Source organism: Gadus macrocephalus, chromosome 4 (assembly GCF_031168955.1).
Source record: "Gadus macrocephalus chromosome 4, ASM3116895v1".
Taxonomy (NCBI): Eukaryota; Metazoa; Chordata; class Actinopteri; order Gadiformes; family Gadidae; genus Gadus; species Gadus macrocephalus.
Window position 1 is genome coordinate 29,894,276 of NC_082385.1, and position 17,932 is coordinate 29,912,207.

The 17,932-nt window shown below is 42.5% G+C and overlaps 1 protein-coding gene across 1 annotated transcript in view; it reads left to right on the forward strand.

The window, feature by feature from the left end:
* Positions 1-17,932, forward strand: part of LOC132455191 (NACHT, LRR and PYD domains-containing protein 3-like) — a 381,632-nt gene that overhangs the window by 80,810 nt on the left and 282,890 nt on the right. The window lies entirely within an intron of this gene.

Here is a 17,932-nt window from a genome sequence, read left to right on the forward strand (position 1 = left end):
ACAAAGGGATGAATTGTGTGAAAAAATAAAGCAAATCCCAATGTGAGCTGCAACGACAACCAGAAAATCTGAAATGTTATCAGATGACACACCATCACAGCTTCATGCGGCTATTCAGAGTGCCCTATCCTTAGCCATTGATGAGTCTTGATAACGGATGTAACGGATAATGCCCAGCTTTTGGTTGTGCGATTGTTTTATCAAGACAAGAAAGAGATCTGTGAGGACCTGTTGGGTCTAACACCAATTGAGACACCGTTTTTCTTACTTGAAATGAAGGCCTGATGCTCTTTTTTTGTGTTTATTTGAAATGTAGGCCTGGTGTACCTGTTTGCTTACTTGAAATGTAGACCTAATGCACTTTGTGTTTATTTGAAGTGTAGGCCTAGTGTTCCTGTTCTGCTTACTTCACATGTAGGCCTTATGCACTTTTTATGTTTATTTGAATTGCAGGCCTAATGTACCTGTTTTGTTTACTTGAAATGTTAATATGCGTTACTTTGTCTTACCAGTTTTTCATGGTTAAAAGTAAGCTATTTGGAAATTGAAAATTATTACACCTGAAATTATAAGGTAATATGCCGTGTTGATTGTATTTGAAAAAAGAAGGCTATTATGACTTGGTAGGTTCGGACCTTTCTTGGAAGGAATTTTTAGTAACTGGACCTTGTTCAATTTTAATTAAAGACCCCTGCTTTACAGACTGAGCACTGGTAACCTTTGACCAATCCTGGTGTCTGTGGAGAAAACACATGCACACATATTTTTCCTGACTTGTAAACATCAGTATCAGTAGAGTCTGATAACAACAAACTGGTCTGTTTTCATTGTCTGTTTGAAACCCCTACCTCTCCTCTCTGGAGGGGCGTCAATCTTTAAGGTTAGGAGGTATACTCATTGACCGGTCACTCTTCATGGAGACACAGCTGGGTCCAGGGGAGTCTGCTCTCTCCTGCCTCCTTCAGAAAAACAATTACCATATGGAAGTTAGGATTTGTGGATGTCGTTTAATTTGATCATTTATTGCAGGGTCTACCAAATTGACCTTCCTACAGTACAGACTGAACCTCCACAATAAAAGTCCACAACACAACCAATCTGACCTCCCTACAGTACAGACTGAACCTCCACAATAAAAGTCCACAAAACAACCAATCTGACCTCACTACAGTAAAGACTTAACCTCCAAAAAAAGTCCACAACATGAACCAAACTGACCTCACTACAGTACAGACTGAACCTCCACAATAAAAGTCCACACCATGAAACAAACTGCCCTTACTACAGGACAGACTGAACCTCCAAACTGACCAAACTGACGCATAACAGTACAGAGCAAACTTCCACAATAAAAGATTCGTAGCAGCTAACCCTAACTAAACTGAACTCACTACAGTACAGACTGAACCTCCTCCACAATAAAGGTTCCTGGACCAGAGGTTCCATATGAAACACCCTCAACACGGTGGAACTAGTGATTGATGTTCTGACCCATATTCCTTTATTCAGACAGGTTCTCTCTCTGAGATCAATGTCTCTTTTACAGAAAAAAACCTGAACTCGGACTGGAAACAGATTATTCTAGAACATATCAATACAGTGAGAATATACGACCAATAATCTAAAGAAGACATGACATTAGCGAGCTGTACCTTAGCTTCTCCATGATGAAAACGTGTGTTGCCCCGTGTTGTATGAAAATATAAAAGCACAAAAGGAAGGAAAGGAGGATCCGTTGAAGAAGAGATTCAGGTGATCACAAAGCACAAAGTAAGTGTTCAGAACCGAGACAGAACGTGAACACGGTTCTGAGTAAAGACTGAGCTCCTGGGCTCCTCAGTGAGGACAGATCGAATGAGGAAGGAGACTTTGAACACAGCTCACTACGTGTAAAGCCGTTATGATGAGGCCAGGGCAGGGCTTCACCAGAACACACACGCAGAACCTTGTCAAGTGATAAGAAAAAATGGAGTAAAGGTTTGATGAAGTCCCTATCAAGCTATGAACCACCAGGTGGCAGTCACGATGTTGGAGGTTAAAACAGTGGAACTAAAGTGACTTCTAGTCTATAAAGTAATTAATTGTGTCGTCTGCGGTGAAATCATGTGACTCCCAACGTATCAAAATACAGACAATACCTAACCCTAACCCTAATTGTAAGAAAAGCTAAGGGAACACTTTTACTGTGAAGGAGAACAAAACAACTTTTCAGAGTTAGGAAACAGACAAGACAACAAACCAAACAAATATTGGAAAGAGATCTTTAGGAGCGTATCCACACTGCTCAGATCAAACCAGGTTCAGGTTACTTGATTCGTACCCGTAGGTAAACTTGTGTTGAAGTTTAAAAGTGGGCTTCCGTCACACAGTTAGGACAACACATACACACAAACAAAAATGGGACAGTTACATACAGTGGATAAAACATTTAAAGTGCTCCAGTGCTAATCCAAATTTGGACACTTAAAACTGACCAACATAATTAAAATATAATAAATTGATCTAAAAAATCAACAAATAAATAAATAACACATACAAAATTAATGTTGTGCAAATATAGCAGTTTCTACAGCTTGTTCTTCAGCGTGATTGCATCTGGAACAAAGCTGTTTTTAAAACGCTTGGTTTTAAACCTTGGAACTAAAAACCTTTTTCCAGAAGGGAGTAGCTGAAACTCTTTGTGCAAAGGGTGCAAACGGTGATTTAAAATAGACTCGGTTATCCGCTGTACCTGTCTAGTGTACAGGGAGGCCGGGTTTGGCTGAAAAATCTGTTGTTAACCAGGAAACGACCTGGACCTGAGGAAGAGCTAGTAAGACCATCAATCATTAACTTACTAAGGAGGATAACTGGTTTACCTGTAGCACACACACACACACAGACTCTCACTCTCTCCCACACACACACACACACACACACGCACACACACGCACACACACACACACACACACACACACACACACACACACACACACACACACACACACACACACACACACACACACACACACACACACACACACACACACACACACACACACACACAAACACACGCACACGATAAACTGTATTAATCCCAAAAGGGGGATGTTCATTTGTTCCAGCAGCTCAAGGGTCGATTTAGTGATAAATAAAAGAAGTATAAAATATAATAAAATAAATTAAAGATTCAAATAAAGATAAAAAACAATGGACGCTGTATACATATATTTGATATGCTCAGTATAATTGCATATGATAATTTTTGTATGCATTGATATGAATAAATCAAAGTTATGCATAGACTCCTAGGGTAACATAGACTTCTACATAATACCCCACCAACCAAACAGACATAGTCAGTCATACTTAGATATTATAATATCAACCCCACCCAAATAGAAAGTCAGTTATATAGATTATATTATTACATAAAGTAAAGACAAACTGAACAAGCTGGGCATCAAAAAATAAGGTATAAACAATATACATTTAAAATTATGAGTGTAAATTGTAACGTTTAAATGATAAAGTCGCAAAGCAAATGGGCGTCAGTTGGGTTTGAAATGTGCTGGGGACAGAGACGCATTCGGAAGTGCATTTTCAGAAGTGCTGGGTACAATGAGGATGCCCTCTTGTTTCTCTCTTTAGTGCCGGTAATGAACGATTCTGAAAGATGGCATACCCATGGAGCTCATTACTAAGGAATAAAATGTAAAATCTGTCTGGCACGTTTTATGAAGAAATTGTTTCCAAAAAGCATCGGACATATGACCCACTATGTTCTGCTCCATGTATCCAATGTTGACAATGTGACATGACATGGCTACCAACATAAACAAGAGGAGGTAGGAAAGGATATTAACTGCATATTTAAGTTCAGAAGGGGCAAACGTGTGACTACACACAGCACTACAAAATTTGTCAAGATTGAAAAAGAAAATAATAGTTGTTGCACAGCTAAACTCTATCACATCATGAGCTGGCTGTTCTCAATTCACAACACACATTCCATCCAATCTGGCCTACATCGGGAATTCTGACCAAAACTCATGTACTCCCCCCCAAAATAATTCCAGAATTCAAGCAAAGCAAGAATGACCAAAGCAGGGGCGATTCTACGGTAAGAGCTTTAGGGGTGCTGAGCTCCTAATGAGCCCCACTGCCACCACCCACCATTTTTTCCACACAAAAAGAAAATATGTGTCAAAAAATAACTATCATTTTAACATTGGTTCAACTAACTCCAAAATCCTGATATTTTTGATATTTTTTAGCCCTTCCCAGAACACCAGCTTTATTGTGACAGTTCACACAGACAGCCCCCTGTAACAAACACAAAACCTGCTTCACTCAGCTGGTTTTACTGACCGTTAACTCCATGTACCTCCTTTTGTATCAACAGTCATTCAATTAGATTAAATTAGATTCGATTTGACCTTGTTATTGTCGTTGAACAAAGTACTAGGTACAAGGTACTTGGACAACAAAATGCAAGTCATCTTCTGTGAATTATTTTCAAATGGCCATCTCTAATCTACTTGGTTGCACACCTATCTGAACTTTCATAAACCGATATAAGTTATCAATAATTAATAATAAAACAAGCTTCACATCAAGAGCAAAAAAAAAAGAAGGTAAACCCAAAAAATTCAAAAAATCAAGATTATTGACCCATGTCTTGAAAATACTTAGAAATTAAAGATATCAAAAAAGAAAGAGAGGAAAAGCTTTGATAGTACTTCCCCAGAATCCCCATTTGGCTCTCCCATGTATGCAGGTAATACACTCTACTTTGGGAGAGGAGAAAAAAGGGTGGGTGGTGGCAGTGGGGCTCATTGGGTGCTCAGCACCCCTAAAGCTCTGACCCTAGAATTGCCCCTGTCGTTGATTACCAGAGAAATTGTTCGCCAAAGTCGTCGATGTCGCTTAGCAACCGAATACGCTGGGGTTGATAAGTTACCGGAATGCGGAGTGATACAGATGATGTGAATCAGAGGCAAAAAATCGACTTTCCTTGACAGCGGTCAAATATGGTGGACGTGAGCATTCCACGGCATTGAGAAGAGCCGTGTAATTGGTAAGGGATAATCACAGGGAGGCAGGGCAATAAACAGTTTGATATGCCCGGCTCGTGGACGGTATGTACGATCACTAAAAAATCTGTTGTTATTTCCCATAGACATTTGACCGATGGAACCGGAGCCTCGGAGGCGGGACTTATTCTTCTATTCATACTTTTATGAATTGAGAAGAGCCGTGTCATAAACAAAAATAATTGACAGCTGAACATTGGGAAGGACCGTGGTACTTCTAAACTAAATGATTTGACACAGGGTCTGTTTTGAAACCCTTGAAAATGTGCACCACCTGCTGGTGAGAGGTTGTCAGTGCGATTGGCTGACCTCAAGAACACAGACCGTCGTCACCAGTGACCTATTTGTTGAGGCGGTCGCGGCAATTCACCTCGAAGGTCATGACCCTCTCATACGACCTCCAAACTATTAGGGCCGTTAGGATCGGGTGAAATGCGGTATGATGGGGTTTCCTCAGCGTGCCGTGGTGCGGATTGGGAGCGTGTAGGCTCATAGTGAGGTAGGCTACAGCAGGCTCTCTTTAGGGGAACTAAGTGTTGGCTCATAGTGAGGTAGGCTACAGCAGGCTCTCTTTAGGGGGACTATGTGTAGGCTCACAGTGAGGTAGGCTACAGCGGGCTCTCTTTAGGGGGACTATGTGTAGGCTCACAGTGAGGTAGGCTACAGCAGGCTCTCTTTAGGGGGACTATGTGTAGGCTCATAGTGAGGTAGGCTACAGCAGGCTCTCTTTAGGGGGACTATGTGTAGGCTCACAGTGAGGTAGGCTACAGCGGGCTCTCTTTAGGAGGACTATGTGTAGGCTCACAGTGAGGTAGGCTACAGCGGGCTCTCTTTAGGAGGACTATGTGTAGGCTCATAGTGAGGTAGGCTACAGCAGGCTCTCTTTAGGGGGACTATGTGTAGGCTCATAGTGAGGTAGGCTACAGCAGGCTCTCTTTAGGGGGACTATGTGTAGGCTCACAGTGAGGTAGGCTACAGCAGGCTCTCTTTAGGAGGACTATGTGTAGGCTCATAGTGAGGTAGGCTACAGCGGGCTCTCTTTAGGGGGACTATGTGTAGGCTCATAGTGAGGTAGGCTACAGCGGGCTCTCTTTAGGGGGACTATGTGTAGGCTCATAGTGAGGTAGGCTACAGCGGGCTCTCTTTAGGGGGACTATGTGTAGGCTCATAGTGAGGTAGGCTACAGCGGGCTCTCTTTAGGAGGACTATGTGTAGGCTCATAGTGAGGTAGGCTACAGCAGGCTCTCTTTAGGGGGACTATGTGTAGGCTCATAGTGAGGTAGGCTACAGCGGGCTCTCTTTAGGGGGACTATGTGTAGGCTCATAGTGAGGTAGGCTACAGCGGGCTCTCTTTAGGGGGACTATGTGTAGGCTCATAGTGAGGTAGGCTACAGCAGGCTCTCTTTAGGAGGACTATGTGTAGGCTCATAGTGAGGTAGGCTACAGCAGGCTCTCTTTAGGGGGACTATGTGTAGGCTCATAGTGAGGTAGGCTACAGCAGGCTCTCTTTAGGGGGACTATGTGTAGGCTCACAGTGAGGTAGGCTACAGCAGGCTCTCTTTAGGAGGACTATGTGTAGGCTCATAGTGAGGTAGGCTACAGCAGGCTCTCTTTAGGGGGACTATGTGTAGGCTCATAGTGAGGTAGGCTACAGCAGGCTCTCTTTAGGGGGACTATGTGTAGGCTCATAGTGAGGTAGGCTACAGCAGGCTCTCTTTAGGGGGACTATGTGTAGGCTCATAGTGAGGTAGACTACAGCAGGCTCTCTTTAGGGGGACTATGTGTAGGCTCATAGTGAGGTAGGCTACAGCAGGCTCTCTTTAGGGGAACTATGTGTAGGCTCATAGTGAGGTTGTCGTGGAATCTATGACCGAATTATCTTCACTTCAATTAACTAAAAACAAGAGGAATCGGAGAGTCCGGAGCAAGTATTGACAGAGACTTTATTGCTACCCGTAAGCAAGCAACAACAAAGCCGAGTGAGGTTTGCAAAGACACTCCAGAATGATTCTCGTCCTGCTCCTTATATACCCAATCCTTACATAATATGAGGACAGACTTACATAAAATGTTGATTTGCATTGCATATTTTTCCAGGTCACAGCTTTACCCTTGAACATTCATTATCCACAAACGTTGACTTACATAGCATATTTTTCCAGGTCACAGCTTTACCCTTGAACATACATCAACAATTATGCATACAGAACGATGGTGCACATGTGAGCTTTACCCTTGAAAAAACACCCAATATAGGAACAGAGTAAACTTGCTCCCTGGCGCCATGTCAAACCTAACTTAAAGGGGAGAGGTGATCAGCTACCTTCCACCATTAAAGTATCTATATGTTTTATAGGCCTAATAATAATCATAGTTTATCATAAAATGTAGGGTTAATTTCTTCCATAAATCCCCCCTTTGGGGCTTGCCCAAGCCCCAATAAAAAAAAACAGTAATGCAATCTCTATTACTTAATCTATCCCATGTCCCCTTTATCTATTAATTAGTCTATAAGATCATGTGTCAGGCCATTATATCAGAATAGCACCACACTTGGCTACCTACACCACTAATCTAAAGCAGGGCTTGCAACCTGCATCTCACAGGGAATTTCAACCTGTTGATGAAAAAGATTACCAAATGTGGTGTAACATTTTGACTCCCGCAGATTGTTCATAAAAAAATCATAAAACCTTTCTAAACATAATACCACAATGTTTCCACATTCATAATTGGATTGGATTGGATTCACTTTATTGTCATTGTGCAGAGTACAACGAAATGAGGTTTTGTGACCAACCGGAAGTGCAAAGGAGCAGTAAAGTGCAGTTTGTACATGAATTACAGTATCAGAGCAGCATAGAGGTACAATAAGTGCAGTAAATATAAATATAAATAAATATAAATATAGTAATATAAATAAATTCAAGTAGAGGGATAATTGTTCAGTCAACTAGCATGGATATAAATATAAATAAACATAAATATAGTATAATAAAATAGAGTACTATGGGTGTTGATACAGGGGATATGTAAATTCAAGTAGAGGGATAATTGTTCAGTCAACTAGCATGGATTAGTGCAATGAATGGCGGGGGGGGGGGGCAGACACTGAGGGGGAGGGGGGGGGTAGAGTTTAGGAGGGTGACAGCCGCAGGGAAAAAGCTTCCCCTAAACCTGCTAGTCCGGGTCCGGAGAGACCTGTAGCACCTCCCAAAGGGGAGGAGGGTGAACAGTCTGTGGTTGGGGTGAGAACAGTCCTTGCAGATGCCGCGCGCCTTTCGCAGGCATCGCTTGCTCTGGACAGCCTCGATGGAGGGGAGTGAGGAACCGATGATGCATTGCGCAGTTTTCACCACCCTCTGCAGGGCTTTCCGGTCAGAGACAGAGCAGTTGCCATACCATACTGTGACACAGTTGGTAAGGATGCTCTCAATGATGCTGCGGTAGAAGTTCACCAGGATCTGAGGAGAGAGATGGGCCTTTTTTAATTTCCTCAAGAAGAAGAGACGCTGGAGAGCCTTCTTGATCAGCATAAAGGTGTTGAGGGTCCAAGAGAGGTCCTCTGAGATGTGGACACCTAGGAACCTATAGCTGGTGACACGCTCAACCTCCGTCCCGTTGATACGGATGGGGGTGTGTGTGCCACCTCTAGACTTCCTGAAGTCCACGATGAGCTCTTTCGTCTTCCTAGTGTTGAGAGCCAGGTTGTTGTTGGCGCACCATGCAGTTAGTTGTTGGACCTCCTCCCTATAGGTCGTCTCATCGTTGTTGCTGATGAGACCAATCACCGTAGTGTCGTCTGCAAACTTGACAATCGTATTGGAACCATGTATAGTTGTGCAGTCGTAGGTTTAGAGGGAGTAGAGGAGGGGGCTCAGCACACAGCCCTGTGGAACGCCAGTGTTCAGGGTGAGGGTTGAGGAAGTGTGTTCATGCAACCTGACAGACTGTGGTCTGTTGGTTAGGAAGTCCTGTATCCAGGTGCAGAGGGAGGTGTTGATGCCCAGCTCAGTAAGCTTGGTGATCAGTTTGGAAGGGGATGATGGCGTTGAACGCTGAGCTGAAGTCAATAAACAGCATTCTCACATGGGTGTTGCTGTTGTCAAGGTGGGAGAGGGCGGAGTGGAGCGCCGTGGAGACGGCGTCCTCTGTGCTCCTGTGCTGGCGGTAGGCGAATTGGGAAGGGTCCAGTGTGGGTGGCAGGCAGGCTTTGAGGTGAAGCCAGGAACAGCCTCTCGAAGCACTTTGAGATGATGGGGGCAAGTGCAACTGGGCGGACCAATAATACCTAGAAAACCCTCATAAAAATCCCAAACAATCATAACAATATGTTTTCAGCATGCATTGGAAGTTATCGTTTCAAAAATAAGTGAGATAATAATGCACAAAAAAATAACAATTTAAAAAATGTGCGTCATGATAATGTACTCAAAAGTGGACATTTCAGCATTACAATTTTTAGATTGTCGGCAGGCTTGCATGGATTTGAATGGCTCAGGTGATCTTCATGTATTGATGTGCAGGATACATGCGGGGGGGGGGGTTTGGACATTGTCATAGATGTTGCTCCTGTTGACTGAAATCAAGCCTTGTAGACAAGGGCGTCAGTTTGTTTTTAGAAGTGGTGGGGACAATAACCATAAGCTTGAGTGTGGTTTGAAAAGTGCTGGGTAGCCTTATGTAAGCTATTCCTCCATTCAACGCTGCATTACAATATGCTCTACAGTGTATTGTCAGCTGTTGAAAATCCTATTTGAACAATAAAAGTTGAAAACCATAGTTTGAATTTTGGCTTGTTTTGCAAAACGGCGTTGGAAACACCAGGGTATTGGCTCGGGATATGTAATACTAATACACACAGGACAAAGAACAGTGTTGGCAATTTAACTTATCTTGACATCAACAAAGTTTGCCATACAAAAAATGCCAGACTGTAAAGGGGGTACGAAATGAAACGAGGTACTGAGCATCAGCCTTTTGAAGACGAGCAAGGGCTGCTGGTAGCATATGTTATGCTGCATTAAAAAAAGAAAAAAAGCACCCAGAGGAAAATTGCATCTACCAAATCCTGACCACCAGTAAACACTTGCGAAGGACCGATGTAGACTTCACTCATAAGCAAATTGCCCGCAAATAAAATCCCCTACAGTTTAGGATAATCACACTGGTTATGCGAGAACATATTTATGTCAGGATAGGCCTACCAGGCTCCAAGTCGTCACATATCTCAATCAGACAAAAAAACTATAACCACATTGGCATAGCAATCGCACCGTGAGTAGCTGCTACTAGCTGCAATCTATATTTACAATGCATACTAGCTGGAGCACCAACCAGAATCAGATCACAATCGCTTGGGACCGTGGGTAACCTTTGGCCAGGTCATCACGAGCAAACAGAACCAGCAGCAAAGTTTACGTAAACCAATTTCTTACCTTATGTGGCCCTCCACATGCAGGCTAGATGATGTATCCATATCGTTATCCAATGTCACAAACATGCTTTTTACAGGAAGCAAAAGGACCGGCTATTTTCTGAATAAAAATGTCAATTTTGGCTGTCTGTCTTGAAACTTCTCCAGTGCGTTCACTGTGCGTTCACACCAAATGCGACGGGGCGACAGGATCCCATGCAAAGTAAACGTATAGACCCGTATCGGGCGAATTTTTCGCGAGAGAAAACCGGCGACAAGTTTTGATTTGTCGCGCCACACTTTCGCCGGGCACAGGCGAGCGCGTTCACGAGGATTTGTGGCGCGACAAATTCGCTCGAGTTGAAATATTTCAACTTTGACACGAATTTTGCGTAATGACAGCCAATCAGCGTTCAACAGCGTGGCAACTGAGTGACATGTGTAACATAACAGCCAATCTATGGCGACACATTAGTGCCATAAAGCACTCATGTGATAAAACATGCATTCGGGCGTATTATATCATATCACATGCGTAGATATTAATTGCGAGCGAGCAAATTATCTCTGCGCGCGCGCAAAACAGCCTCTCGCGCGCGCAAATTACCTCTGCATGCGCAAAACAGTCTCTTGCGCGTAACAGTCTCTCGCGAATGATGTTCTGCTCTCGCGCGCGAATTTCGTTTTGGCACTATGGGGGAGGGAACCAAGGCAGGGCGGGCTTTCCTATGATTGGCCGTTTCTGAAGCGCGATATTTGATTGACAGCCCTCCTCAGCCCTCCTCTCATTCAATTCTGAATTGTACAGTAAATGGCTGAAACGATAGTTAAGTATTGTAACTCTAGATTCTATGAGTATAGACTCTTTCTATCTATAGGACATTGGGGATCCAAACAAACCAACCAACCGGGTCCCCTGAGCCTATCAACAGTCCTGGTTTATTGTGGGGCTGCAGGGCTGCCGGCTCCCCTGTGAACGCCCCTTCAGTTCAGCTCCAATAAGAGGAGGACAGGTGTGTCGCATCAGCGCCTAATCAGCAGGGGACCGGGTCACCCTATCAGCCAATCAGAGGTGATGCCTGAACCAGCAGGGGACCGGGTCACCCTATCAGCCAATCAGGGGGGATGTCTGAACCAGCAGGTGAACGGGTCACCCTATCAGCCAGTCAGAGGTGGTGCCTGAACCAGCAGGTGTTTCACCTAGAGAGGGAGTCAGTGAATAGAAATAATGCAAACGGATTAATAAATGGCGTACAAAAGATGTTGAGTTATCGATTAAAAGTCCTGAATTTATGAATTCAGATCCTTCCGTGAACTACGGGCCGTTCTGTGGTTTTCTGAAGGTGCGGCACCAACTGCCAAGCTCTACCAGGAACTAGCGATTCAAATAACCCAAAGGATTCCTGGAATTGTTGAGTCACCGTCAGGGCTGGACTGGGACCAAAAAATGGCCCTGTGATTATTTATACGACATGCGGAGGCACATAACATACCAGAGGATATATCCGCATATTGTGCTGTTTCAACAATTAAAATAAAGCGCAGTAGCCTACATGGAAGAGAGTAACCATGTTAAAAAATGTATACGCCCTTTCACTATACTTGCCGAGACCTTTGCAGCTAGGTCAAATCCCCTCTGAAATTACTAATGCTTATAATATGTACAGTTTGAACCGTCTCACAATCAGCAAAAAATGCAAGAACACAGAACAACAGGAAGAATACAAAATATATGTATTATTTTATTAAGGCCTACACTAACTAAAACACAACAAATTATAACACAGTAAGTAAAAGTGGCACCCTAAAGTATGAGAGAGAGAGAGAGAGAGAGAGAGAGAGAGAGAGAGAGAGAGAGAGAGAGAGAGAGAGAGAGAGAGAGAGAGAGAGAGAGAGAGAGAGAGAGAGAGAGAGAGAGAGAGAGAGAGAGAGAGAGAGAGAGAGAGAGAGAGAGAGAGAGAGAGATTCTCCGCGCCTCCTTTACGTTTCTTCTCCATTTTTCTGTCAGTTAGTGACATGACTGATTGAATCAGTCAAACTGATTGACAGCCGGGCCCAAGGGGCGGGACCTAAGTAAAGTAAGTAAGTAAAGCTTTTTATTGTCCCCTAAGGGCGATTTTGTTTGCAGCAAGACATCAATAGACAACATAGGACAGAAAGTACAACATGACAGACCAAACATACATGCAGATAGTATATAGATAGTGCAGAGTGTATACAGGCATGCTGATAAGCATCCCTGCATGACATACCCATGTAAATCAGAATAATAATAATAACTACTATGTGTCAAATAAAATGCCTTTCATACAGCAGGTAATCATACCTCACACTGCACCAAAAACACCATGTCGGCCCCGGGCTCCAAAATCTGAGTTCAGTAGAGAAATGGCACTGGGGACAAATGAGAGTCTATATCTATTGGTTTTAACTGCAGGGAATCTGAAACGTGACTTAGAAGGTAACAACTGAAACTCAGGATGAAGAGGATGACCATTAGCTGATAAAATAGATTCTGCCTTTTTGTGGACAAATCTATTGTACAGGTCTGCTAGACTACTTTGCTTGGCACCTATGATTTTGCCACCGGCCTTCACTATTTTGGCGAGTGAGGCTTTATCCTTTACGTTCAGATTTCCGTACCAGCATATCATAGAAAAAGATAAAACAGATTCAATGTAAGATTTATAAAATATTCTCATAATGGTTTTATCCACATTGAATTTTGCCAATTTACGGAGGCAGGAGAGTCGCTGTTGGCCTTTCTTACATATATTCTCTGTGTTAAGATTAAAATTTAAAAAACCTCGGCCCTCTGCTGTGTGTGTGATAGGGCCAGGGCCAGCCCAGAACCAATCATAATGAGTTATGGCCTGGGCCAATGTTTTATTGACCTCGGCCCTCGGCTGTGTGACATGGCTGGGCTGGGCCGGGTCCATTAAAAAAAAAAAATAAAATTAAATAAAATTAAAAATTAACCTCAAGTAAACCTCGTCGGCCCAAAAAGGCCTGCCAGCCCACCGGGCATTGCCCGGTACGCCCGATGGCCAGTCCAGCCCTGGTCACCGTTAATTAAAATGAAAAACAAACTAAAATATAAGTAGCATGTGCAGCGCAGCACACTGCCAGCAGACTTGGCCTTTCTTGCAAACTCAAAGCGAAGAAAATAAAACGTCAGGGAGAATTTGGGAGGAGCGGCACCCAAAGGAAACCCACTCCTTGCTAACCATCTAGAGGGCTTAAATGCTAGCTTCGCTTCCAGCCTTAAAGGTCATGTCAATTATTTATCTGGTTTGATTCATCTCTCCCTCTCTCTGTCTCTGTATTTCTTGCTCTCTCCCCTAGTCACTAAAGACTATTACGTTTACCATGACGCAGAGAGAGAGAGAGAGAGAGAGAGAGAGAGAGAGAGAGAGAGAGAGAGAGAGAGAGAGAGAGAGAGAGAGAGAGAGGAGAGAGAGATGAGAGAGAGAGAGAGAGAGAGAGAGAGAGAGAGAGAGAGAGAGAGAGAGAGAGAGAGAGAGAGAGAATCTTTAACTTATCTGTTTATACGAGATACTGGGATTTCTGGGATTTTTATAATATCGCACATTTTAACACACCATTTTATTTTAATACGCTGTTTATTTTATTGTTCACCAGCTTTGGCAAATTTATATTCCTCATGCCAATAAAGCTATTTTTAATTGAATTGAATTGAGAGAGAGAGAGAGAGAGAGAAGCTGAGTTGTTGGTATGGTGACCCCTGTTTGTGTGTGTGCGTGTCCTGTGTTTGTGTGAATAAAAGGGAAATAAAGAACCTTATATGATGAAATCATAGCCACCAAACACAAAAAGTTTGTCCTTGTTTTTTGTTGCTTTTTTGATGAAAGGTGATGTAGTGGTTTACATAGTAGTGTTGTGGATTGATCCTGGTCCAAATCTCAATTTAAATGCCTAACATTTTTAATAACGTATGTAAATATGCCCTCAAATGACCCTCTACTAAACCCATGCTACTGCACGCTTTAACTGATACTGGCAGTTTCGGGTTATCAGGCAACGTCAATCAAATGTTCTGGCACCATCCCAGAGACGGTGAAAACCTGATCTGCATTCAAGCCCCGCCCCTCAATGGAGGGCTACTGTCTACCAGACGTCAGCCAGAATGCATTTTCTTTATTCTGGTAGTGGGTTGGGACCAGCTCCAACAGAATGTTTGGTTTTCCTTCACAACTTGACTGCAAGTTACTTTATTACTGCAACCCTATTGTCTAAAATAGGATTCTTATTCTCTCCTTTTTTTTTTCCTGCAAGCTTATTGGTTTAGAAAAAAATAAAAGCATTTCTCATCATTTTGAACCAAACTAATGGCTGCAGTGAAATAACAAAGAGCAGGTCCAGTTATTGTTGTTATGAGTTTCATATGGCTGTCCAGACAACACAGGTAGAAAGGTCTTTAATTGTCCAGTTCTGTAATAACTCTGTAGCTTGATTCAGCTGGACCGTAGCATAAGGTGAGTGTTCAGTGATTAGTCACTTGCTTGGCTACGGAGCCAGGAGGGAAAGCACACTCCACCCATTCAGTTGGCTTGAAGGAATAGAAGGAAATCCATGGACTGAAATGATGTAAGACTACAATGTATTAATGTGACATCATTTTGCTCAATCTCACCTTGATAACCCTAAACAACAACTAAAACTGAACAACGATGCTTGTCTGTCACTTCAGATGTTCACACTGTTCGTCCCTGGCATGTAAAATCGACCCATGAAGCACCACCAGTTATAACGTGCCATTAATAGGCCATGGCAGATTTTAGGTTTGTTTTGCTGTCCCTGCACTGACATTGACTGTGTTGTCTCTGAATAGTGAAGGGTAACACTTTATATTAAGGTACACATATTTTCCATTAACTTTACCCTTCCTACTCCATTAATTAAGATTTCACCCGATATAACCTCCTAATTATTGTTTAATTACTGTCAATGAAGCAGTTATTGGGTATGAATAACAATGCTAATAACCAAGGCATCATTTGGGCCTTGCAAAGGGGCAATAGCACAAGAAAAGTCATTGCCTCTTTATAACTCTGAATTAGTGTAGTCTATTCTTATGGAATAGAACGCAAAACTCCAAGTGTTAATATGACCTGTATTAACTATTAATTAAGTCTTATTAAATCAAAATATGTTCCCTTTCCTAAAGTTGCAACCTCTTCACAGTTAGTTAAGTCATAGTAGTTAGAAGACAGCCAAGATATCATTAATGCAGGTTTATTCATTTTGAATAGCAAACAGTCAAGCCATACAGAAAAGACTCAAAATGGCATTCAGGTTACTGCACTGAACCAAAACCAAGTACAAAGACAAAACCAGGTCCCAAGGTCAATTATTTTAATTGTTTTTTTCTGTGTTTTTTCCTCCCTCCCTGTCAAGTGAATGAACAAGGATAGATAGCAGTGGTGTGGTGAATTATGTTATTGTGTGTTAGAGTGTGTGTGTGTGTGCGTGTGTGTGTGTGTGTGTGTGTGTGTGTGTGTGTGTGTGTGTGTGTGTGTGTGTGTGTGTGTGCGTGTGCGTGTGCGTGTGTGGTTGTGGGTGTGTGTGCCTTTAAAGGCACCCAGTGCAACTTTATGTAAACATTCAATGAAAAATAAACATTCAATTTCTAGTCTTTTTTACACGTAGTAAGTTTCAATAACTCCATACCATTACATATCGACATTCAAGGAGCAAAGATGAGACGTTGTTGTGTGGTGAGAACTGATAGAAAATCGTAAACAACAACAATCGCCGGTGGGGAGAAGCCATTTTTCCATTGACTGGAAGCCTGCTTTATTTATTGTAGGTTACAAAAAATAAAGAAAATGGCGGCATTGTTGTTGTTATCGATTTTGTATCAGTTCTCACCACACAACGACGTCTCATCTTTGCTGCTTAAATGTCGGTATGTAATGGTATGGAGTTATTGAAACTTACTACGTGTAAAAAAGACTAGAAATTGAATGTTTATTTTTAAGCCTCGAAAGTTGCACTGGGTGCCTTTAAGAGAATAGCGAGCCGGTGTGTGATTAAAAGTAGCGCAATCGAGCGGGGAAAAACAGCCCAATCTGGCAACACTGCCTGAACCTCCTCCAAAAGCAGCCCAATCCAGCGGGAAAAAACGCCCAATCTGGAAACACTGCTGAACGTCCTCAAGCTCTTTCGTCAACGTAAGTAAGACCAACTGAAAATGAAGCCGGTATGAAATTAAAACTAAAAAGTTTAAATTATATCGAAATACCGTTTGGATATTATTGAAGATTCAAGTGTGTAGATTTGTTTAATGGTTGAATGAAGGGAAACGGTTGAAAATTAAACAGTTGCCGTCCCAGAGGCCTCCCATTGAGTCCAATGTTAAAAAAAAGATAATATTTTAAAGTAGAATATCTTAAAAAGTGTAAAATATTAAAAACAATCTGAAATGAAGAGCGCGATTCCAAGCTAGGAGATAGGTCCCAAAGTTTGCAGAGAATAATCAAGAAAGAAAGAATAAAACGTATGTAGAACAACAGTTGAGCGCTGCATGCAGCACTCACCTAATTAAGGCGAGGCAACTAGTGGCCCACCGAGTGCTGTTTACATAGCGGCTAGCACATTTGCACCGCAAGCACAGATCTTGACGGCTACGGCAATCATTGTAAAAGTTATATATTACATCAGGTCAAAATGGCAAGTGCAGCCCGAACTCACCCTCTCACTAAACTAAAACCACCCACGTATTCTCGCTTCTAACAGGAAATGTGAAACCGGACTGGTCGTCATGTTGGTGTGCATTGTTTAGCCTGGAATACATCATGGTGTCTCAGCATGAGTGCTTAAGCCGAATACAGTTTAGAGAGTGCCCCAAAGACGCCATGAGGTTTAACAGGTGGTTAATGAACAAGGCCTTTTGGAATACTGAATCCAGATGTAAACATGCCACTAGATGCCTTAAATATGTTGTAACGATATGGTGTCAATCTGTAGTGTAGCCTATCATATTATTATTTCATTAGATCTTGTTATCATTATGATGGGGGAGAGTAAGGCTCATTTTAAGAAATGACATGATATTACTCCTGTGCTGCTCTTCCTTAAGATACATTCTTGAGGAAACACTTGAAATGTTGAGCCTTGATTCATTCCCTGATCTTTTATACTATGATTACAGCAACATTCTCTTTTGTATTAAGGTCGTCATTGGTGTTGTTGTTTCAGTACTTCATTACACATTCATGACATAACAATAATGATGACTGGTTAGGGGGATTTCAGTACAGAGGACGGGCAAGTCTCTGGAGTTCCGGGTGTTTGGAATGTTGGGCATCAAGAAGGACAGGAAGATAGTGTCTCTCCGCTCAGCCAGTCATCACCTCCCCATCATAAATATGCACATTTGTCAAGGAAGCTCCAACATTTCAGATAGATGTACATCATA